Genomic DNA, 25359 nt, shown 5'->3' on the forward strand with positions numbered 1-25359 from the left:
AAAGGCTGGAGATGCAGCAGGAGCCCGTAGCAGCTGGTAGAAGTGTAACAATCTGTAGGTGGTGCACTATCAGTGAGCAGCAGGGGCAGAGGCAGGGCAAAGGCTGGAGATGCAGCGGGAGCTCGTAGCAGCTGCTGGAAGTGTAACAATCAGTAGGTGGTGTACTATCAGTGAGCAGCAGGGCGCAGAGGCAGGGCAAAGGCTGGAGATGCAGCAGGAGCCCGTAGCAGCTGGTAGAAGTGTAACAATCTATAGGTGGTGTACTATCAGTGAGCAGCAGGGGGTAGAGGCAGGGCAAAGGCTGGAGATGCAGCAGGAGCCCGTAGCAGCTGGTGGAAGTGTAACAATCAGTAGGTGGTGTACTATCAGTGAGCAGCAGGGGCAGAGGCAGGGCAAAGGCTGGAGATGCAGCAGGAGCCCGTAGCAGCTGGAGGAAGTGTAACAATCAGTAGGTGGTGTACTATCATTGAGCAGCAGGGGGCAGAGGCAGGGCAAAGGCTGGAGATGCAGCAGGAGCTCATAGCAGCTGGTAGGAGTGTAACACTCAGTAGGTGCAGCAGGGGGCAGAGGCAGGGCAAAGGCTGGAGATGCAGCAGGGGCCCGTAGCAGCTGGAGGAAGTGTAACAATCAGTAGGTGGTGTACTATCAGTGAGCAGCAGGGGGGCAGAGGCAGGGCAAAGGCTGGAGATGCAGCAGGAGCTCGTAGCAGCTAGTAGAAGTGTAACCATCTATAGGTGGTGTACTATCAGTGAGCAGCAGGGGGCAGAGGCAGGGCAAAGGCTGGAGATGCAGCAGGTGCTCGTAGCAGCTGGTAGAAGTGTAACAATCAGTAGGTGGTGTACTATCAGTGAGCAGTAGGGGGTAGAGGCAGGGTAAAGGCTGGAGATGCAGCAGGAGCTCATAGCAGCTGGTAGAAGTACAACAATCAGTAGGGGGTGTACTATCAGTGAGCAGTAGGGGGTAGAGGCAGGGCAAAGGCTGGAGATGCAGCAGGAGCCCGTAGCAGCTGGTAGAAGTGTAACAATCTGTAGGTGGTGTACTATCAGTGAGCAGTAGGGGCAGAGGCAGGGCAAAGGCTGGAGATGCAGCAGGAGCCCGTAGCAGCTGGTAGAAGTGTAACAATCTATAGGTGGTGTACTATCAGTGAGCAGTAGGGGGTAGAGGCAGGGCAAAGGATGGAGATGCAGCAGGAGCCCGTAGCAGCTGGTAGAAGTGTAACAATCAGTAGGTGGTGTACTATCAGTGAGCAGTAGGGGGTAGAGGCAGGGTAAAGGCTGGAGATGCAGCAGGAGCTCATAGCAGCTGGTAGAAGTGTAACAATCTGTAGGTGGTGCACTATCAGTGAGCAGCAGGGGCAGAGGCAGGGCAAAGGCTGGAGATGCAGCGGGAGCTCGTAGCAGCTGCTGGAAGTGTAACAATCAGTAGGTGGTGTACTATCAGTGAGCAGCAGGGGGCAGAGGCAGGGCAAAGGCTGGAGATGCAGCAGGAGCTCGTAGCAGCTGGTAGAAGTACAACAATCAGTAGGTGGTGTACTATCAGTGAGCAGTAGGGGGTAGAGGCAGGGCAAAGGCTGGAGATGCAGCAGGAGCTCGTAGCAGCTGGTAGAAGTACAACAATCAGTAGGTGGTGTACTATCAGTGAGCAGTAGGGGGTAGAGGCAGGGCAAAGGCTGGAGATGCAGCAGGAGCCCGTAGCAGCTGGAGGAAGTGTAACAATCAGTAGGTGGTGTACTATCAGTGAGCAGCAGGGGGCAGAGGCAGGGCAAAGGCTGGAGATGCAGCAGGAGCTCGTAGCAGCTGGTAGAAGTACAACAATCAGTAGGTGGTGTACTATCAGTGAGCAGTAGGGGGTAGAGGCAGGGCAAAGGCTGGAGATGCAGCAGGAGCTCGTAGCAGCTGGTAGAAGTACAACAATCAGTAGGTGGTGTACTATCAGTGAGCAGTAGGGGGTAGAGGCAGGGCAAAGGCTGGAGATGCAGCAGGAGCCCGTAGCAGCTGGAGGAAGTGTAACAATCAGTAGGTGGTGTACTATCAGTGAGCAGCAGGGGGCAGAGGCAGGGCAAAGGCTGGAGATGCAGCAGGAGCCCGTAGCAGCTGGTGGAAGTGTAACACTCAGTAGATGCAGCAGGGGCAGAGGCAGGGCAAAGGCTGGAGATGCAGCAGGAGCTCGTAGCAGCTGGTAGAAGTGTAACACTCAGTAGATGCAGCAGGGGCAGAGGCAGGGCAAAGGCTGGAGATGCAGCGGGAGCTCGTAGCAGCTGGTAGAAGTGTAACACTCAGTAGGTGCAGCAGGGGCAGAGGCAGGGCAAAGGCTGGAGATGCAGCGGGAGCTCGTAGCAGCTGGTGGAAGTGTAACAATCAGTAGGTGGTGTACTATCAGTGAGCAGCAGGGGGCAGAGGCAAGGCAAAGGCTGGAGATGCAGCAGGTGCTCGTAGCAGCTGGTAGAAGTGTAACAATCAGTAGGTGGTGTACTATCAGTGAGCAGTAGGGGGTAGAGGCAGGGCAAAGGCTGGAGATGCAGCAGGAGCTCGTAGCAGCTGGTAGAAGTGTAACACTCAGTAGGTGCAGCAGGGGGCAGAGGCAGGGCAAAGGCTGGAGATGCAGCAGGAGCTTGTAGCAGCTGGTAGAAGTGTAACAATCAGTAGGTGATGTACTATCAGTGAGCAGCAGGGGCAGAGGCAGGGCAAAGGCTGGAGATGCAGCAGGAGCTCGTAGCAGCTGGTAGAAGTGTAACACTCAGTAGGTGGTGTACTATCAGTGAGCAGTAGGGGGCAGAGGCAGGGCAAAGGTTGGAGATGCAGCAGGTGCTCGTAGCAGCTGGTAGAAGTGTAACACTCAGTAGGTGATGTACTATCAGTGAGCAGCAGGGGCAGAGGCAGGGCAAAGGCTGGAGATGCAGCAGGTGCTCGTAGCAGCTGGTAGAAGTGTAACAATCAGTAGGTGGTGTACTATCAGTGAGCAGTAGGGGGTAGAGGCAGGGTAAAGGCTGGAGATGCAGCAGGAGCTCGTAGCAGCTGGTAGAAGTGTAACACTCAGTAGGTGGTGTACTATCAGTGAGCAGCAGGGGGCAGAGGCAGGACAAAGGTTGGAGATGCAGCAGGAGCTCATAGCAGCTGGTAGGAGTGTAACACTCAGTAGGTGCAGCAGGGGCAGATGCAGGGCAAAGGCTGGAGATGCAGCAGGCGCTCGTAGCAGATGGTAGGAGTGTAACACTCAGTAGGTGCAGCAGGGGGCAGAGGCAGGGCAAAGGTTGGAGATGCAGCAGGAGCTCGTAGCATCTATTAGAAGTGTAAGTCTCAGTAGGTGCAGCAGGGGCCAGCGGTACGGCAAAGGCTGGAGATGGAGAATGTTAATCCTCTCCAGCAGCAAGAAGTGCTCCTTAAGAAGCCGCTACCACATACTGTGACATCTCATCTTGTCTTCTGCTGCTTTGGTAGTTTGGTGAACATTTTGTCAGGGATTTGGAACACTTCTTATTGCCACAGCGCAGATCAGTGCTCGGGTTCCTCGTTCCAGAACTGCCTCCATTGCCCTCGCCTGTGAAAGGTTCGGGTTTGGCATTACCCAAGTGTAGGAAACCGGGGTCTCCAGTCCCTATGGCGGTAACGTGACACGAGCGGCTGGGCACCCAAAGGCCTGTGTGTAAAGCAACCATACAACACGCACCTCTCATGGAACGGGGGACACACACAATAAGGGACGCAACACTGTATATTTTATGCAAAGATTCAAGTTTATCCAAGCAGATCGAGATAGATGCAGTTCATGAGATATAGGTGCAATTCATGAGCCATAAATGCAATTCATTGAGATGTACCTGCAAGTCATGAGATATACATGCAATTCATGGACTATAAATGCAATTCATGAGATATCAATGCACTACAGGAGATATAAATGCAATTAAATGAGAGGTATATGCAAGCTTCACTTATTCTGGCGTTGGATTCGCCAGCACCCTATTCACCAACACGTTATTTACCAGCATGTTTCCGGAAGGCTCTAGGCCACCCTCATGTGTCTGACTCCCCTTGGTAGGGTTCAGGGGAATGTAGCGCCACTCCTGGGGGCGTGCAGGGACCCAGGGCAGACCTCGCGGGCCTGCCGCTTTACCTGTAGCGCCTCAGTGGCGATTACCGCGTTATACGCGCTAAGCGGTGAATACCTCAGAACGGAGCATCTAGAACAGGACGCTACTCGTAACCAATAGCACTGAACACTTCACAACAGAGCATTTGGAATAAAGCGCTACTCGTAATCAATAGCACTGAACACTTCACAACGGAGCATATGGAATAAAGCGCTACTCGTAATCAATAGCACTGAACACTTCACAACGGAGCATTTGGAATAAAGCGCTACTCGTAATCAATAGCACTGAACACTTCACAACGGAGCATTTGGAATAAAGCGCTAGTCGTAATCAATAGCACTGAACACGTCACAACGGAGCATTTGGAATAAAGCGCTACTCGTAATCAATAGCACTGAACACTTCACAACGGAGCATTTCAAATAGAGCGCTACTCGTAATCACTAGCAATGTACACTTCAGAACGGAGCATTTCAAATAGAGCGCTACTCGTAAGCACTAGCAATGCACACTTCAGAACGGAGCATTTCAAATAGAGCGCTACTCGTAATCACTGGCAATGCACACTTCAGAACGGAGCATTTCACGGAGCACAACGAGTCTTACGGAGCGAGTCTCTCGTACTCCGGTGCAGTTCGTGGGGCACCACGCTCATTGACAGTCACGGAGGAACAAGGGGGCGGATCCCTCGGCGGGGTCTCTCAGTCGAGGTGACCAGGGGACTCCCACGGAGAGGGAACCCGGGCTCAGGGTGCGGTGTGGCTCCCAGCCAGCAGTTGGTGCACTGGGATCAGTCCCAAGCCTCCGGGCTTACCTTGCTCGACGTCGGGGGGGCGTCCTCACCGGCTCCGCAGTCCGCAGGCGATCCTGTTGCGACGGAGGGGCTGGTCACAGCTTCACACGCCTTTACCACAGCTGCGACAGCAGCGATGAGGGCCCGGGCTTCTCCTCGGGCCTCGCGACGACGAGGGGCACTCTTCTGGCCTCCGGGCCGCAGCGGTGAGCGCGCTTCAGCCTCCACACCACAGGGGGGGCTCAAATTAAGCAGTGGAGCTCCGCGCTCAACGGAGCACGCTGCCGGGGATCCCAGGCCAGGTCAGGGAGCGCAGGGGTCACAGCGCTAAGACCTGGTTGATCCTCAGCGATTCCACAATCAGTTTGGCATCTAGTGTCAATGTTCAGTCTGGACACGCAGTCTCAGAATTCAGTTCCTGCAATCAGTTGCTCTAGGAAGTCTTGATGGCGCAGATGTATCTGGCGCCCTTAAGGGGTTCTGTTTCAGGGGGGTAGGGAGTGAGTTGGCGACTAGGTCCTTCCTAGTCAGGCTGGGCAGAGGTGTCCTGGGTCCTCCTACTGCTGGGCAAGATCAGTGGGTTTCACAGGGTCCCTCACTCACTTAAGAGGCAGCACCTAAATCCTGTCACTCTCAGAGGCATAAGTCCCTGGCTAGGCCCTACCGCCTACACTCCTACGTGGATTCTCCAGCTCTGCTTTACCCCACTGGCCAACTAACTACAAAAAGTTCCCTCCCTCACTTAAGTAGCCCTAGGTCAGGTGACCTCTAGCCAAGGCGGCAAAAGTAAAAACCACACCTCCCTTCTAGAAGGTTCCAGCACATTCCAGGAGCTTCCCCATTCTACCTATGGGACAAAAAGGCGGGCTGGTGTCGCAACATTGTTGTGGGGTTCCAGCCAGCTCCTGGCAGCTAGGGTGCTACTAATAAAAGACCACTCTGCAGTAGCAGGGGTCTGTGGCAGCCATCTTGGGAGAAGTAACAAAAACGAAAAAATTCAGGAAAAAGGGCCAAGTCCAACACCAAGCACTAACGGAGCCTCCCGCTGGCTGATGTTGTTTGATGATACCGTTAGAATTAATGTAAACTATTAGGTCAGACTTGAGCTGGTCTGGAAAGTAAATGGCATGAAGGTAGACCGCGACAAGGAACTGGAAAGTTTAAGACCTTTGAATGTGGAGGCGCTGAAGCCTGGAATTGCTTTCCAGTTCAATAATTCCTTATAGATTATGCCAATTGTTTATTTATTTAGCCTATCTTCCAATAGGATGATGGCGCTCTGAGAGACAAACAAGTCTCTGATAAACATGGAGTGAGCCTGAGCCAGGAATGAATCCTGCAAATGCTGCCTGTCCATGAGATTGACTACATGAGACTGGTGACAGTTACCCTGGCTGTCATTGTGCAGCATGCAAATAGGATTGGGATTTCCGACTGCTTCGTTAGGGGAGTGATGAGAGGCGCTTTGACTTTGGAGAGTGGTGTTTGTTGTGTGGATGAAGGCGGGTGATATTGATGAGAATTTGAACATTTTGAAAATAGGTTTTTTGTTGGGAGTGTTGAAAAAATGAAAACACGGATTGGAATCAAACATGAATAGTGAACTTTATTGGTTATAAAAGGGTACTTAGCACACCCAGGAGAGCGCACCTTCTCCCATCTCTGTAAACCAGAATGGGGGGGCAGTGAGGAGGCTAAAATGAAGTGAGCTATGGCTTGAGTTTTTGCGACTCCATGCTTAGGACATTGTCAGAAGTCTTTACTCTGTAAAATACATTTCCCCTGACCTCTCGGCAGTGGTGTACCAACAAACCGAGTATACATTTGTTGAACAACATAGTTCCATCATTTCTTCCTAACATGGCGGACAGCACTTTAGCAAAGTCACCCTGTTTAGTTTGTTCAGTCTGATCCTGGCAGAGGCCAGGACATCTGAGCAGAAACCCTAGGCAAATAACGTGAGACTGGCATTCCCTCTATGCTAAAGCTGACTGGGCAGCTGAGTTGGCAGAATTCATAACATCAAGTGGATCCAGATTGCATGGATTGCTGTGTCTGGACCTTTTAACAGCTGGCAGACACTGTAACAAATAAAATGAGACGAATGGGCTAGTTGGCTCATTACTGACACCCTGGTTATACTTCTATTGGGAGTAACCACTGCGAAAACTGCAAACGGCGCTTCGTTTAGTCATGCTCCAGACTGCATATTTTTGTGTGCCCTGGAAGTTTGGGGCCATATTTTTCAAAAATCCCTTTTGCATTCTTCAAATAGCGAAATTTAGGTAATAGCTATTTAAGGAATGCAAAATGGTATGTCAGAAAATAGCTATTACCTCATAGCGATTCCTAAAGATTCCCCATTAGGTAATCTCTAGTAGGTGAGACTGCGGTGCGAATGGTTTTGCATTAGCTAATTTGCAATTACCTAATTGGAAATCACAAACTAGGAATACAAAAACAATGGTGTCCAGGCTCCTAAGGCCCCCCTGAAGCACCCCCTAAAAACAAATCTGCACATGTAAAGCACACATATGCCCTAGAGGCATGTGTGCGCCACATGTCCCTTGGAAAAATGCATTTTAGTGCATTTTTCATAAATTGCAAATGGTTACGATTGACTTGGAATCAATGGTAATGGCATTTCCTAAATGCACAGTTTGTATATAGAAAATGCTTGGTACATGTGCTTACAGAATCGCAAATTGCAATTCCCTATAGGCATTTGCAATTTTAGGTAATCGCAAAAAAGCCACAAGCTGAACCAGGTCCAGGTCGGACCTGGCCTCGCAGTCCGGGCTCGACTCTTCCTATTGCAGCAGGGTCAAGACTGATTTGCAATTGGCTGGGTCCAAAGTGACGTGGCATGTTGAGCAAAATAATGATTGACTGGGATCCGCCCATGAGTAACTACCAGTAGCTGTGATTAATTCAAGCATTCCATGTATCACTTTTTGTGTTCTTCACTTTTTGTATACTGCAGTGTGTTGCCCTAAGTGGGCCGGGTATGCCCAGATCTGGGTCCCATGCATACTTTGCCACTGGAACCAAGCTGTACCTGGCTGATGAGACCTAATCAAGGCTAAACCAGTCCTAGGTTGCTTGTGGTCCGGTTCAGTGAGGACCTGGCCTGGCAGTTCAGGCTGCGAGCAGGCTCAAGACTTATTTGAGTGGGTCCAAACTGAGGTGGCATGGTGGGCAAAATATCGATGAACTGAGATGCAGCCCTGAGTAATTACCAGTGACTTTAACATGAACACATAGCAATCTAAGGACGTTTTTGACTTCCTTGCTCATGTTTTGAAGTTTTGACATTTTTTTGGAGCACTTACAATTGCATTTGTATTCCTGTGACACTCTTTTAGTAACTGAGTGTTCACATTTCTTTACAATACTTTGCCAGATTGATATCTCTTTGTTACATCAGGCATTTATTTGTACATTTTGTAGAAATTTGGATCCTGTGTATAGTGTCTTCTACAAGTGAGATATACCAATACTTTTTTTTTCAAAAATGTCATAAATAAAGCTAGGGTTGGGGAGGGGGTTAAAGTTGTATTTCTTCCTAACATTTAAATTGCACCGCCTTTGTGAGTTTTATTAAAAACCGCTACCATCGCATTAGCCCTCGGTTCTTTCAATGCATATGAAGGGTTCTTCAAAATGTACCACTCAAAACATGACTGGAATTATTTCTAATCTTAACATTACCATACCACCATTTTTCAATGAATAAATATACATATTTCCATAGGCCGCTGCTTCCCGCGCTGTGTAATGGCGCGCTTGTCAGATTGGATCCCTGCGGCCCGGCCTAGCGGTGTGCAAGTGTGCCGAATCTCTGGTGGCTCGAGTTCATGTAAAGTTCTGCCTCGTTGGAGCTTGTAGCATAAGGTTTGGAGCGCAAATCCGTTTACAAATTCAATTAAAAAGATGGGAAATGCAGTGAGATACAGCAAGCCGTAGGCGCCCTGATAATACAAACATCATTACACCCTTTCATGTGTCAGAGAAGTAAATCACAGCAAGGATACAAGCTTTCTCCAAAAAGAAATTCCATTTTATTTCAAATTTCCTGAGGGACCTTCCCTCCATCCACCCCCCTCATTGGGGTTGCCCTCATGTCCCAAGGTCCCTCAGGGATTCTATTCTGCCGTAAGGTCAGCCGCGGTCCATGCAGGTAACAGCGGTGGGGCCAGGTGAGGGGGGATTTCGAGGGACGATGCCGAGGAAAAACAAATAATTTATTTACATTTCCCTCAGCATCGTCCCTCGAAATCCCCTCTTACCTGGCCCCACCACTGTTACCTGCACGGACCGCGGCTGCATAAGGTTATGACGCAGTTGTGTAAAGTGCAATGATGGGGCCCCCTGCAGAATCTGAAGAGGGGCCCTTCGCCTCTCATATCTCACTGATATTAATTAGTCTTGAGCTAAATAAGGGTCCCCTGAAAGCCCCCCCCCTCCTGCACTGCAGGGGGCTGAGATATGCCCCCGTCAGGAAGAGAGATGGGAGTTTTCCTGATCTTTCTGTTCAGTTCATGACATCACCCACAGCCAAGGTGCATTGATGCTCCTGTACCTGTTTTGTGAGGGTTTTTGTTCTTGCTCTGTCTCTGTTCTTCCTGTGTTATATTAATACACTTGTACCTACTGTGTGATAGTCACTGTGCTATTAGAGTTCTTCTTGCATTCCACTAGAGTAGATGTACCCACTTTGCTATAGTTCTAGTTATTTGTCGGTAATTTTGTGTTACGCTGATATACACATATTGTAAAGAATCACTCCACGGTGAGGCAAGTTCAGTACTTTATTCAGTAACCCCAGGTAGCAGTCGACAGGGTGAGTGCTGGGCATCAACTGCCGCACACAGAATCCCCAATCTACAGAATCCCAAAGTAGAAATCTGACACACCATAACAGACCAAGGGCATGGCATGGAAAGCAAACACTACATCTTCTCCCCACTAAAAACAAAAAAAGTAACACCACCCCGTGAAGACCACAACACTGAAGGAAGGAAAGAAAGAAGGCAAAAATCAATTAAATACTATTAGGTGAGCTGCAATCCAGAGTGTTATATTCCTGAGTTAGGACGTGTAGCGAAGCAACCTATTTCTTACATTGCCCTAGAAAATAACATTTCAGCAATAAACTTTTCATGCACAACAATGTTTGATTAGTTCATCTGAAACTACTTTGTTTATGCATCCAGCTTCGCACAACATTATCACGATGCCTTGAACATCATGTTCTAGTCCTCTCCGCGCACTAGGTACTAAAGTCGTCCTATCTTCATCCACGGGGCGACAGTGCTATCTACATATCCATTAAATCACTAATCTAACGCGAACATCGTGAAGGCTGCTTTTTATTATAAAATAATAGGCATCTCGATAGATTGGGAGAGCAGGCACTTCTGCTGACACTGAAGGTCCGTGCATGCTGAGAATCCCCATGCACCGGCCTGACATTCAGTGAGGGGTGTCCAATTCGAGGTCAAGACGGGGTTCTTCACTCTATCCGATCAGGTAATGGGGTTGGGTCGTCCCGTGGGGGGATTCTTGGCTCTACACCCACACATACTCTAGGAATACTCCGAGTAGGGTCCGCATCGTTGGAGTATGTTAGATTACTGTATTTTGCATATATGCCTGCATATATTCAATGCTTCAGCACCATGGTAGAAATGCATCTGCTGTTCACTCTTTTGGTGCTTGTAATAACGTTAATCTGCCTCTGTCTACTAATCATTGGAGCACATATATTTTATACAAGAATAACATTGGTTCAACAAATATTATTGAAAACCTCCCACTGAGTATTCTCTGTATATTTCTCTGAGAATAAGGGAGTCACGAGTGACTGAGCGGAGTCATGGCTGTCATGTTCAGTGGTTGCCAGAAACCATTCCCTCTTCCCGGGATTGTTAGGGGGGCTTACGGTGGCACTGTGAGCTAGCTGGTCTATAGGCCAACATATCCTGTGGGGGTGTCTGGAATCTGTCTTGACCCCAAGCCCTTAGTTTATGTTGTCCAAACAATGCGCAGAACCTATGGATTAGTAGGAACTACACGACAGAACAGTCTCAACAGACATGACATCCAACTAGAATGCAGAGTAAGAAGTTACACAGATAAAACAACATGGTCCACCATGAAATTCATAAACTTATGTGTCTGAGGCAGGGAAAGCACTCTACCTGACTTGATTATTTGAGCACTAGTGCCACGAGAATTCCCTTTAAGAGCTTTATCCTGAGTTCCAAGTTAATTGGATAACGCATGTGTGTGTGATCACTTCTGATCTCAACATAAATCTTTTCTCCTGAAGTCAGGTTGTGTCCCTAGCAACAGTCAGACCTTGAATTGTGCTTATATACAATGTCTACTTCAGGCAACTTAGGGAATAGATCAATCAATACTAAGGCATACTTCAAAGAATTATATGAATCCAAAATAAGCCCCAGAACGTCCATTGCCATAGCTTCCTAATCTTTATCAGGGTATTCTTGGGAATGAACAGAGATCTCAGGTTAATTTGGGATGTGTCGGCAAATGCACAATCTATTCAGTTCTGCCCAAATGTTTCAATATTTGATTCCACACCAGGCTACCAAAACAGGGGCATGACCCTTCTTTTCGATTTAACAATGCCAAAGTGGCCTTCATGATGCATTTAGGAGGTACAACTTTGGAACCCCTTAGCAAGAACCCGATGTCATCCATTAACAATGCATCTTTGATTTCCCGAAAGACTTTCAATTTCTCACCTACATGCTTCTTGCTGGGCACAAACTCTGGGCATGTTCACGTACTACACATGGAACATCTTCTCTAGTGTAACCATTAAACGATTCTCTCACCAAGATTTCAAATTGATCAGTTGAGTCCACCAAGCAACAGAAAAATCATCCCAAACATTTAGAACATGTTCTATTACAGGTAAAGTTGACCTACCTAGATAGTCTCCCACATTATTCTTAACATTAGTCTGCAGCTATAATCCAGAAATGTAAGAGACAATAATAAATGTGAGGTTTGTCTTCAGAATCCTGCTGGTGGTTAACATTTTTGTCAGTAGCTTATGGCACATGAGGAGAATATCAACATCACAAAATTAAATGATGGACAGAGCGTTGAAACTCTTCAAATACTCACCCCCAGTCCCACATCTGGGTTTAAACCATTGCTATTTTGCTTGTCACGTCACCCCAGTTTGGACCCGGCCATCTGCAAATAAGTCTTTATCCTGCTCCTCATGGGAACAGTCCAGCCTGAACTGCCAAGCCAGGTCCTCCCTGGTCCAGAAACACGCATCCTGGTACCGGTTTCAGGGTATCCCCCTTCATCAGCCAGGCTAGCTTGAATCCAGTTGGGCAGCGAGCAAGGAATCCATGTTGGGCATACCCATAGTCACATAGGGCACACATAGCAACAATACAAAATGAAATGATGGATGTTGAAACTTTTCAAACACTCACTCCCAGTCACATATCTGAAGGATCAGAATAAACACATACTGCCCAAATGGTTCTATGCCCCATACATATGCCTACTTAGGCAAATGACCATCTCTTGTGTGCTGTACCCCCAGTTATTTGTACTATTTGTTTGGCTGTAAGTAGAACTATGTGCGCTTTGTCTTACTAACCATAGTAAAGTGCCTGTGTGCCTTCTTTTAAACATGATCAAATTGGCATCACTCTAATGGGCATATTGTATTCACCTAAAATCACTAGTATTTGGTACAAGGGGTACCTAGGGTCTGGAAGTTATGTCACTACTGGACTGCAGCACCTATTGTGCCATCCATTACAGTGTCAGTGCAAACATGGCTTCAGGCCTACCACTGTAGCCTGATTGTGACAGTATAAAAACTGCAACTCGACCTAATAAAGTAATTTCTTTTGACAGGTCAAAACATTCCTTTTAAACATTAATAAGTCACCTCTATGTGGGCCTTTGTATTCCAGAAGGCATGTGCATATATTTAGAAGTTGGACATGTAGCAATGTAATATAAACATTATGACCCGCTTGACACCTGGCCTGATGAACTGGGATCACTACCTAAAGTATCGAAGGAAGTAAGAAACCTCGGAATGACCATGGACTCCAAGCTATCAATGAATGCCCAAGTGGATGAACTAGCAAGATCAAGCTTTGTTACTATAAAAACTCTGCGACAAATTTCCCCCCATTTGGGATTTCCCCACAAGGTCCAAGCTACCATCTCCTTTGTTTTGTCCAAACTCGATTACGCCAATAGCCTCTACCACGGATCACCTTTAACGACTATGAAAAGACTACAACGGATTCAGAACTCGGCTGCCAGACTACTCTTGCATATCAGTCCGCGAGACCACATCTCCCCTGCATTGGTTAGCGGTTGCCAGAAGATCCACGTTCAAGCTGCTTTGTATCACCCACAAAGCAATACATGGAATTGGACCTCTCTTCATCAGGAATACAATCACCAAACACATTCTCCATAGGAACCTCCACCCTAGAGTGACACCTCGCCTCAAAATCCCAAGATACAAGAAAAAAAACATGTGCGGCACATCCTTCTCTGTTCAAGCAGCCAAAATATTGAACGTCTTACTCACCAACATAAGATCCTCCGACAACCACCTTATCTTCAGAAAACTACTCAAGAATTGGCTCTTCCCCACATAAGCACCATACGCAAACAGAAATATATAGCATATCCCTCTGTATATAAGCATTTATTTGTACTATAGATATGTACCTATATATGTGTATTGCTTTTTATAAACATGGTAAATAATTATGTTTAAAACAATGAAAATATATTTTTAAGTACAACACTTGAAAACCTGAGTTTATCCAATGCAACGTTAATCTACTTATACTTACTTCCTTTATGCATCTATATACCTTCCATGTACTTGGATCTATGTTTTTATTACTTTCCTCCATTAGGAAAAAAAACATATTGAATGCACTACCCTATTTCTCACCCTATACCTCTATCAATATCTTTAACCTACATACACTTACTTCATCTATGCATCTATAAACTTTCTATGTACTTATGGATCTATATATTCATTACTTTCTTCTAATCTCTCTCAATATATCTTCTACCTCAACTCTCTGACTCATCTCAAACCTCTTTCTACTACTCTTTTCAATGCACCACCCTATTTCTCACCCATACCTCTATCAATATATCCTCTACATCCACTCTCTCATTCATATCAAACCCCATACCACTAATATGACCCCCAACATTGTATTTTCTGGACTCTCCCCTACTCTGCCCCTCCTTGCACCATCTGACACCTCTTTTACTATACTGATCCCCCAAAACAAGCCTTTCTAAACTCTTCCCTCTGACTCTTCCCCTCCACATCCCTTTTTACTCATCCCAAGCCTCCCACTACTGCTATGACGTCCAACAAAAAAAAGTCTAAATCCTTCACTTCTCTATCCTTCCACTATCCTTCTTTAATCAAAATAACAAATTAACATGTCCACTTCCCAAATTTCATATTTCACTATACTAATTCACCACTAGTCCTTTATGGGTTCCAATTAGCATGCTACTCGCCCCCCCAAAAAGCGCTTCAACACCTCATTAAGGATAGCAAGCACTATATAAATGCAAACCTTTCTTCCCTCTTCTATCCCTCCGCTATCCTTCTCAATCCAAATAACTGTATAATATCCACCGCTCAAATTACTTTCATATTTCACTATACTAATTCACCACTAATCCTTTATGGGTTCTGGAGTAGCGTGCTACTCGCCGAAAAAGCGCTTCAACACCCCAACAGGGGTAACAAGCGCTATACAAATGCAAACCTTTTTCCTCGTCTATCCCTCCGCTATCCTTCTCAATCCAAATAACTGACTAACCTATCCACCACTCAAATTACTTTCATATTTCACTATACTAATTCAACACTAATCCTTCTTGGGTTCAGGAGTAGTGTGATACTCTCCGAAAATGTGCTTCGATGCTTGGTCAGGGGTAGTAGGCGCTATATGAAGGCAATTACAATACAATGCAATACTTGTAGTGACTAGTACCCTAAAGCTATTTTCACTGTGATGGGCCTAGTTGATCTATATAGAAAACTAGAGTACACATTCGAATACTGTATCTCTGGAATGGGACCAACAAGAAAAATAATTAAATCACTATTTGTAATAGTAAAAATTCAGTTCACTGGTGAAGTCGAATGTTTAATACATATCAAGGGAAAGTAACGTTTAGAATGTTACTTTTGCCTTGTCTTAAGTTCCTGGCAGCTAACTTCCATTGGCTCCCCAGCTTCTCCCAGTCAGTTATCAGCTTTGAATAGGAGTGAAATGCCTCCTAGGAGCAAACAATAGCCTGACCTGGATTCTGCAGCATATGCATTGTGGGAGCTGTGGGAATCTTTTTTGACAATACACTGTCAAATGCCGCTTGAGTGTAAAATCCTGCATTACACGTTTTCCAGGTTTAAATACAACCCTTTGGACACATTTCAAAAGGGAGAGAAGTGGAAGTTAAAACTGTGCTTGTGGTTCCACCATCTGGCTGCTGAAGGACTCTGATTTTTATGAGACATCTGTCTTTAGGTTTGTTGAGGGTATACTAGGATTGCCATATTGCACTCCCCACAAACACACTAAGCTCTCAGAGCCCAAGTTCAGTGTGGCTTTAGCCTTTTGTCATCTTGAAAATGTCCAAAGTGGGTAGGGTTGGCCAAAGAACGTTTATTACAACAAAAAACAGTGCCTATCTATCCTATACCCTAGGATAGTTCCAGTAACAACACATAGGATTGCTGGTTCTGTATATATATGTATATATATATATATATATGTGTGTGTATGTTGTACATTTCGTTTTTTCACTTTATTAGCCGCAGCATTATTTTGCTAGTGGTTCTGAAGAAAGCCTGGATACTTACATAGATCACCTTGGCTGAAACATATCGACCATTTTCTAAACCTAGTAGTTTATAAAATTACACTGCTTGTTGCACTGCTTTTTATCCCTACCAGTGTGAGCAAGTGAATAAATGTTTGGTTTTGTTCACACTAGGCAGTTTTATCTCACTATCGCTACTCACATCTTCACTTTTTTGAGCTGCGTCCTCACATGACCACACCTCATACATATGGGATGTTCGCATCCTTAGTAGTGTTGCGCTACCTTCAAAACATCCCAGAGCTCCTTCCTCACATTGAGGAAGTTGTAGCCCTCAGTGTGACTAGTTATTCCCACTGGGAGGAGAAACCCATATGATGAAGCATGCCACCTTAGGTGGGTGAGGGTAGTCGTCCTAAAAGGGATCTCTCCCTCGAGGAGATTAGCGGAGACATATACCTGACAACCATCAGTTTGTTTTTGTGCGTACTTAGACCCAAGGTTATTTTTGTGTTATAATTACAAAGAACTTTTGTCCCATTGGCTAGGATGTGCCCAGGAGTTATTCTCACCCACTTGCTAGTGCCATGAATAAACGTGGTACCCTCTGCAGAACACTTCCTGGACCTGGGAAAGACCAGAAGAGGACTGGACAAGCAGTCTGTTACTTGAGAGGTTCCATAAAAGACTCAAGTTGCTCCCTCTTGTACCCAGGATAAAGACGTAGACTCTCGGGGTCATAAGGCTGACCTATTCAAGCTACAGGGATACAACAAGCTAAGAGAGGCCTTTTCCTGGAAATACCCCACTAACCAGTGACGACTGGACCCTGATGCTGGCCTCTGCCTGACACCCTTTGACTCTCTAAGTGCCTCCTGTGATGAGAAGATAACCTCTTAGACCAGGAAGATCTCTGCCATAGCTAGCAGGGGGTTGCGCTCTGGTTAATTTAGTGACCTTGAGGGTTCACTCTCACCAGTGTTGTGATGCTTTCAGGTGGATAGTCACCCACCCCAAATAATAATCCAATTTCTTATACTAACATTTCTCCCTGAATCTCAGAGTACTTTGCTTCTGTGGAGGGAACAAGAGTGTGTAGCAAAGGAAATAATACATTCTTAGTCATTCTTATCAGTTTGGGACAGCACAACAACTCACCCATTCCCACTGCAATCTGTGGCAGTCACACTCCTTAAGCTGAGATCAAAGCCTTGTAATGGAATAGGTTTACAATAACCTCCTTGATGGCATTGAAATATTTTTTAAGCACATCCCTCCATACAAATTTCTGACTATGCTTGAGCAGCTGCCTAGTGCCATGGATTTTACATGCTATGTCTTGCACAAACTTCAAGTACAATTCTGACAACTGTAAAATGTTTTAATTGCATCTCTTGGAATAGATGTTGTTGCATTACTTATAGCATCTACAAATTCTTTTTTGATAAATTTCCATGTTCACTGACTTAGTGAACCAAATAGGCCACTGACCTCACATAGAATTATCCATTTTACATACCCAGCTGCAAAACCCTTGGAATTAAGTACACTTACAATATGCCCCAACCGCTGGTCGTGTTCCTCTCAATCCTTCCCAATGACAAGTATGTCATCTTGAAAGAAGAATACTCCTTTCTGACCCTTTATGCATGACGCATCGACCTTTTGAATACTGCTGTGACTGAAGCTAATCCAAAGGGTATGCAAACAGACTGATAAAGCCTAAAGGGAGGGTATGCAAATAAACTGATAAAACGGAAAGGGTGTGATGAATGCTGTGCGGTTTTTGCTATTCAGATGAAGAGGCACCTGGAGGAATGCTGATGCTAGGTGTACACTGGAAAAATACTTGACGCCCTATGTCATGACTAACTTCATTGATCATGGGCAAGTGAATCTTGACATCTAGTGTAATTTTAATCAGATCCCTTAGGTCATTGCGCAGTCTCACTTAACTGCAGTCCCTTTCAGGCATGACCAAAGGTGCTAGTCAGTCCATAGAACCCGCTGCTTCAATAATTTCTACTTTCTCCAACGTATGTCTTTCTGCTGCTACCTTATCCCCAATACCCATAAGTATATAGCTATCTTTAACTGGGGAATAACACATCCTCAGGATGATATAGTGGGTAAATCCTTGAAATCTCCATACTTTTCATTAAAAAACACGAAGAAATTTGTTGCAGAAAGCTTGGCAAATATTAAGACATGTTCCTTGCTCTTGGGATCCACTGATGCCCTAATGCTCTCTGGTCTACTCACATTTTTCAGCAATATACTGTTTACCATAGGTTTTCCTCCTTTTAAATTTGGAGGATAAGGTTCTGAATCCCAACATTTGTATGTTTTACCTGGTAAAACTTTCTGGGCGTCTGGTGACTCTCGTTCCTTGCCAGCCACATCAACAAACCTACGTGCACACACATTTTTATCCACAGTAGTGAAGGGTAAATCAGAGTCTGCAACTATGTCACCTGGTATGCACTCTATTTCCATTCTATACTTAGGCTTGTTTTTGGAATTCACATGTAATTCAAGTGCTCTTTGTTCAATACTCAGTAGATGGATAGATGGATAGATAGATAGATAGATAGATAGATAGATAGATAGATAGTTTTTTAATTGTATCACGTTAATTAAAACCTTTACAATATAAAACATTATTTTAAAACAGTAAAAACAGTGCGAAAACATAATATAGCTTGTTCAGTTCATACAATAACAGCCATGGTCAGCCAGCCAATCGTACTACCACACGATAAACGCAACTAAGACCATGCTCCACTAAAGTTCAAGGTGCAGTGTTATACAACAAGATGGTAAGGCACACTTCAAGAGGGGCTGGGTGCTGTGTTGGGGTCAAATGAAGGTTGGGTGGGAGGACCTACAATGGGCCTGGCAGCTAAAACGAATTTATGTAAACATCTTCTGAAGCCCTAACAAGTTCAATGTTATCCTCAGCTGTAACAGTCAAGCATTTGGAAAATCCAGTGAAATGAGATGGAGACGGTGACTAGACCCATACACAACAAGTTTGCTATGCATCGTGGGCCAAAAGGAAATCTTTTTTGGCCGGCAAACGACTTATATGCTGAGGGATTCATTAGAAGACAGATGGTCCATCAACAGGTTGTTATTGGTAAAGTGCCTTGTGCAATAAGAAGTGTCCGGTGTCTCTGCAGGGCATCCGGTGATTAAAGTGCAATTTGAAATGAGAATAAAGCTGGGCATAATTCACTATGACTGTACTCTACTGGTCAGATTCTTTTGAGGTGCATGACAGGCAATCCGAAACAGCCCCAAGCGGATTGAATTTAGGAAAGTGCAATAAGATCTGGCGGGCATAACTGCTGCCGGGCCAGAGATTGGAGTTAAAGTTTAAGGTTTAACTAAAATAAAGTGCTGCTGCAACGCCATGTGGAGAATCCATTTTGGCCATGCTCTAAGAGTCTATTTTGAAGATGACGAGCTGGAGTTCAAAGACTGGTCCAACTAGAATGGGTCTGCATGGACCGAAGGCAGACTCATTAACAGCCTCACCTGCTTGCCAGAGATGTGGAGTCTTCAAGGAAAGAGAGAAGGGAGGCTCACCTGTGGTAGGTTCAGGAGCTTGACTGCTTCTCTGAAGAATTTAGCACATCTTACTGATAGCTGCACATTCACACCACTCAGACACGCGGCGATGGCCGTCTTGCATTGTGTTATGCTGAGTTTGTGGAACAACGGTTTCAGCCAATAGTATCTTAAATTCTTTAGGGCCGGATACACGCATATCACATGGGTCAGACTTTCCTTCTTCTAATTACATACACAGCAGGTGTATTCCACTGATCCAGTTAAAGGATCAAATTTGTGGCCTTTTAGGGTAATTAAACCACATCTCAGCCTCAAGAGATCTTTTTTAACAGCCAATTTCATGGGGCTGCATATAATGTTTTCCCCGGTTCTTGATAGTCTCACATACACTGGCGTAGGCTTTTCGGGAAAGCTCTTTTTTTCATCAATTCCAGATTTTATCTTAGCCGTTTTAACCAACAATTTTGCAGTAAGCTGGGGGTTAAACTGTGTTTAAAGATGTTCGGCGCGTTAAGACCTTCCATTGCCTCCCTCAGGTAGGGTTCCCATATGAATTTTTTTATCTTTGATAACGCACCCTATAATTTATTTAAGTAACCCCAGATGGGAAGTCTTCCGCTTTGTATAGTTTCCAAAAAACGGCCTTTCAACATATTAGATTGTTTATAAAGACCAAATTCCAGCCATATTTGTGAAGATGGTGCGGCATCCAGAAGATTAAATAGACATCTATAACATCTTTATTAAGCTATGTTCAGCCAGGAAGAGATGTGATCTTTAAAGATCAATGAGCCATATGTGAGTGTTGCATAAAGTTGGAGTCTACTACTTTACAGATGCCAGTTAGATCAGTAACACTCTGCCTACAGACCAGTTTTTTTAAGCTCACGGTCATTGACAAAGCAGATTCCTTTAGATTGGGCAGATGTGTGATATGGGAACCACGCTGGTGCGAATTCTCAGGATACAATCTAATGTATTGCTCCCTCCAGTGTTTGAAGATTCTGAATCACGATACTTGGGAACACTCTACTCATAGGTATTTAAATGCCTCTTCCTGCAGACCCTTCCAAAATGTCCAGTAATGCCAAAATATGAGAATCTTTATTTTACCACAGAACAATTGTTATCCTGAGCAAATTGGATTTAGCCCCCACGCCTAGACCAGCTTGTGCGGTTGTACTTAGGAGAAGCTTGCCTACTCTGAAATTAACGTTCATCCTTGTTAGTGGAGAAGGTCTTTTCTTTGTTCTTAGGGGAGTGCGCCCTTCCTTGAGAAACTCTACTGATGGTATCCTTGCATGCATACTACTTAAAGCGCCTTTCGATCTCCTCTTGGATAAATCTGCTGATTTCACTATAGCCACATCCCCCTTCAAGTTAAAGTCCCCTTGCACCCATAGCCTTTCTGGTGTGCATAGCTATTCGATCTTGGGCGAATTTGTGATACAAGTTAACGAATTTGCAAGAAATGTCTATTTTTTTGGTGCTGCTATGTAGTCATCCATGGGCTTGTTATTGCCTTGTTTGTAATTAAAAGAATGGAATCAATCAATTGCAACACAAATGGTAGGCGTAAGACGTGTATCTAGATCTTCAAAGGCATTCTTGAATACCTCATCTGCTGACCTCACCTTCTTCTCCATCTGAATAAAAAATCCTTAGTCCTTCTGAGCCTAAGGTCTGTACGATTATTTTCTTTTTCCTAACAAGAGTGAATTCTCCCATGGACTTATCCTCTGTTGTTGTACTATAATTCAAGAAATATTCCTTCCACTGACCACTCATGGGGCATTCACCAGAAGCTGTAAGAAAAGCCTACGGAGGGGTCAGAGGGAAGGTTTTGCGGTGCACACATGGTGTAAGATAAAAGGACACTAAGATAAGTAAAGAGTCACCGAGGAGCCAAGATGGCGACCGAGACGGCAGCGTAGATTCCCGGCTCCGTGAACCTCCGCATCCCGCACGGATATCCTGTACTAGATCCTCAGCTTGCGCCATGGGATCGTGTTTGTGAAGGAGAGTGGCAACCGATCGTGTGACTCCGGGGTTTCTGGCTACTGTACCGCCTGAGAAATCTGCGGATGAACTTTGCGGCCCGTGCAGCCCCGGAGCCGGGACCTCGAGTGGACGCCTTGGCCGGGTGGCAGTTTAACAACAACGGCCTGTGGTGACTGGGTGGAGTCGGTCCGCCGGAGCGGTGCTGCCCCCGGCCTGCATCTCGCCGCGGCCGCTCCCGTTGCTAAAGCGTAGTGGATCGAGGGCATGCCCGGGGGTGCAGTTCTCAGACTCTTCGGTGTTTGTCCCTGCCTTTGTCGGTGAGCTGCCCGGACACCGCCCCTAGCTCGCCCTGATCCTTGCAGATTGCACCCGGATTTTCGCGGCTGCTGGTCCTTGGTGGAGACGACTGTTGCCCGAGTCCACGCAACGGCTGACTTTGTGCCTGCCCCCGGACCCCTGTCTCCAGCGACGTGGACCCCGAGGTGCTTGTCCCTGGGTCCCGGCCCCCATACGAGTCGGGCCTCCCCCGGCGGCCATCTTGTTGCGATGCAGCCTACTATCCTGTCCACCGGGTCGCAGCAGGATTGGGAGTGTGTGACTTTGGGGAGTGTGGCAGAGCGACCGCGGGGAGCAGTGCGGGGGTACGGCGACCTCCTTGAGGCCCTTGGTGCCCTTCATTTCTCCTTGGCTCGTGGCATCGAGGTCTTGGGGAGTAAGATCGACGGTGTGGCATCAGCGTTGGGACAATGGCGGTATGCTGGTCCACAGTTACACAGGGACTTCCTACACTGCACACAGGAGGATAATGTCGCGGCCATCCCTGCGATTAGTGCACAGCCGGACACTCCGGACAGTATGCTACCGTATGATCGGCTGACTGAGGGTTTGGTCTGTTCCGGAGGTAGTGGTTCCGAGTGGAAGGTGGTGGCCTCGTCCCGTGCACGACCTCCGGTGACCCGGGGACTTTCCCAGCAATGCCTGTCTACTTTGGATGATTCAGCCTTCCCGGACCTTGTGTGCAGTGCAGATCCTGGGGCAGCACTGGGAAAGATGTCCCTCCGAGAGGCGGACTGTGTTGGCGTTCTGAGACCTCCACCCCACCTGTGTGCGTCGCTTCCCGGTTGTTTTGGGACATCCCTTCACCTTGGAGCGTCGGACATGGCGCTGGGTCGGGGGGTAGGCATGGGCAGCATCGCCAGGAGTGGTCAGGGATGAGGCTGATCCCTCGGGGTGGTCATCTGGTAGACGGGCGGACTCACGGTTGTGTACTCCCAGGACATAGTTACTAGCATATTCGGTGCGCAATGCTCCCCATTCCCCCTTTTGTTATGGTCGATTTGGTGCTACTTATTGTTTGCTGTTGGGATACCTTACTGTGCGGGAGGGAGAAGCCGGGGGTATGTTCTGAAGGCCCTCCTCCAGTTTATTATATTTTCTCCACCCCCCCGCCTGGTGGGGTTCTTTCTTATTCCTTTTTCCCTGTTTCTTCTATATTTCGGGTCTAGTTCCAGGGCGACAGGCACACTGCTGGGGGGAGGGGCCATACTCATTTGCAGAGGTGCAGGGTGGGGGGTTGGGGGGGGGACTCTTTTCTTTCTCAGTCTTCCTCTCTTTTTCCATGGCCTCCTTTTTCTTCTCCGTTTCTTCTTGTTTCTTCTTTTCTGGGATCAGCGTGGTACGCCTCTTTTGCTGTGAACCGTTGTCTCTCCGTGTGTGCCACAGTTTCCTGGGGTTTTCTGGGCGTTAGGTATGGGGGCCTGCAGGCGCAACTGTTTTTGATATTCTTCCCCATCCTTTCCTGTGTTTGCGCCATGGATTCGATAGATTGCTGTTTATTGCTAACGTTTATTATGCGGCCTGCCCTTTATCGCTGTTGGGAAATTGTTTGGCACCTGATCCTACTGTTTTGTTTCATTATAAAATGAAAAACCCCTTTTCTCCTGGTGTCCTACCTGCGAGGCTCCTAGGCCGAACTATCTTAGTATGAAGATTTTGCTACCGAGGTGCCGCATGTGCTTATATTTGACCTTATTGCTCTGATTGCGTAGCGGCCGGCCCTGGGGGGTTGTAGGCCCATACTTGTCAATGATCAAAATGTCAATAAAGGTTTTTCAAAAAAAAAAAAAAAAAAAAAAAAGATAAGTAAAGAGTAACCAAATTCTATGCAGGCTTGTAGTAGTAAAAACATATTGGGCTTAAATTAAGCCTCACAGGCGACAATTGAAATGATAGTACAGATCCCTGAGCAGATACAAGAATATAAAATAAAATTATCAAAGTCTTCCCAACGTAACTTTTTGTTACCACACTAGCTACAGTCGCCGGCATTCTTGTTTAATGCATGTTGTATGATGCATACTTGAATCATGCTCCAGTGGTTTCTGCTGACTCAGCTGTACAACCAAATCCCATAGTAGCTGACACAACGCTTGTCTTGACACAGGAAAACAATGCTCGAAGACTCCGGCACAGCTACACAGAGACACAACTAGTAGTGACTACCATTGCAAGAGGTCTGTAACACCAAAGAGAGTGTTGTGGCTTCTTCTGGAGTTGCGCTTGTTACAAACTTGCAAAATCAATACTTTATTCAGCAACTCACGGTACCAGTAGACAGGTTGAGCACCGGGCATCTACTACCACACAAGGAATACTCAAACCCTGCATCCCCAACTTACAACTCTATCACCTCATAATAGAGCAAGAGTATTGCATAGAAAGGTGACACTATATGACCTACTTTGTGGTTTGTTATTGTTCTTACTTATTTATTGTTGTGTTACATTGATGTGTTCTTTACATGTTTTTAATCCTCTTCTCATAATAATAAATTGATGTACATGGATGGTGCGGGGGCTAGGGGTTGACGTTGTGGCCTGGAAATCTTGTTGTGGTTCTTGTGTTCACATGGAAAACAATAACATTTGGTTATAAAACAAATTGATGTACATGTGCCCACTTTCTGATTGTTATTGTTCTCACTCTGTTATTATGGTGTTATAGTTCTGTACATTTACCTACTGTGTGGTAGTCATTGTTGCCCTCTTCTTACTGTCGTATATTGATGTAATGTACCTACTCTGTGATATTTATAGTTCATGCAGTATTTCTATTCTGGTATATAGTTGTACATGCCCCTCTTTTCTTTGATATGTTCACTGAAGTTTATATGAGTGATGAACCATGATGTCCAATGTAATTAAAAGAAAACATGGAAGGACTGTCTCTAGTTTTTTTCCCTTTAGGTGTTGCCTACAAGTGACTTTCTTGTCACTTTCATTTGCTTGGTTCTTAATCAATGGCTTTCTTTCTCTTATTGTGTTTATCTCTGTCAGGTTATGAGATAAGACACCATATAGGAGAGTAAGGAAACATACCACATGAAGGGAAATGGAAAATGCGGCAATGGAAATTGCAGTCATGGAGGACAATACCTTCTAGGGCTGAGGTCTAATACACACTGTCACAGCCACCTGAGGACCGATAGTTCACTTCCAGGTCACAGTGACAGAGCCCTATTAAAGTGTTAGTGGATTCTGAAGACTGTGTCTGGCAACATTTGCTGTTTTTACTCTTTCGCTTCACGCTATAGTTTGCACCTGAATTTACGTTATCCCCACCTTTAGTGTGTTTCCTTTATTGGTACCCTTCCTCCCAACTGCTTGTACTGACCCTTGTTTTGTCTTGAACTGACCTTGGTTTTCGACTCTGCTATGGTTCTCATCGACTTCTGTCTTCCCTTGTGATTAAGCTTTTTGACAACTAAGAACATATTTTTATACCTGGTTAAGGATTTCCCCTTTTTGGTTTGGTGACTACAATTCTGCCCTTCAGTAGAAGAGTGTGAACCTCCCTCCCCCCACCCATCACCCCTCGCCCCCTCTTTCAGGTCTCAGGCAAATTTCCTGGTTTGGCTGGAGGATATTTACAGAGACGCTTTTGTCATCATATGAACCAATTATAGAATTCCTCCTCCACTACTCAATGCTCACTGTCTTCTGTA

At 46.0% G+C, this 25359-nt stretch overlaps 1 protein-coding gene across 6 annotated transcripts in view; it reads left to right on the forward strand.

Moving 5' to 3' along the window:
- NR1I3 (nuclear receptor subfamily 1 group I member 3) overlaps nucleotides 1-25359 on the forward strand; it is an 858363-nt gene that overhangs the window by 271369 nt on the left and 561635 nt on the right. The gene's annotated exons all lie outside the window — the stretch shown is intronic.

Source organism: Triturus cristatus, chromosome 12 (assembly GCF_964204655.1).
Source record: "Triturus cristatus chromosome 12, aTriCri1.1, whole genome shotgun sequence".
Classification (NCBI taxonomy): Eukaryota; Metazoa; Chordata; class Amphibia; order Caudata; family Salamandridae; genus Triturus; species Triturus cristatus.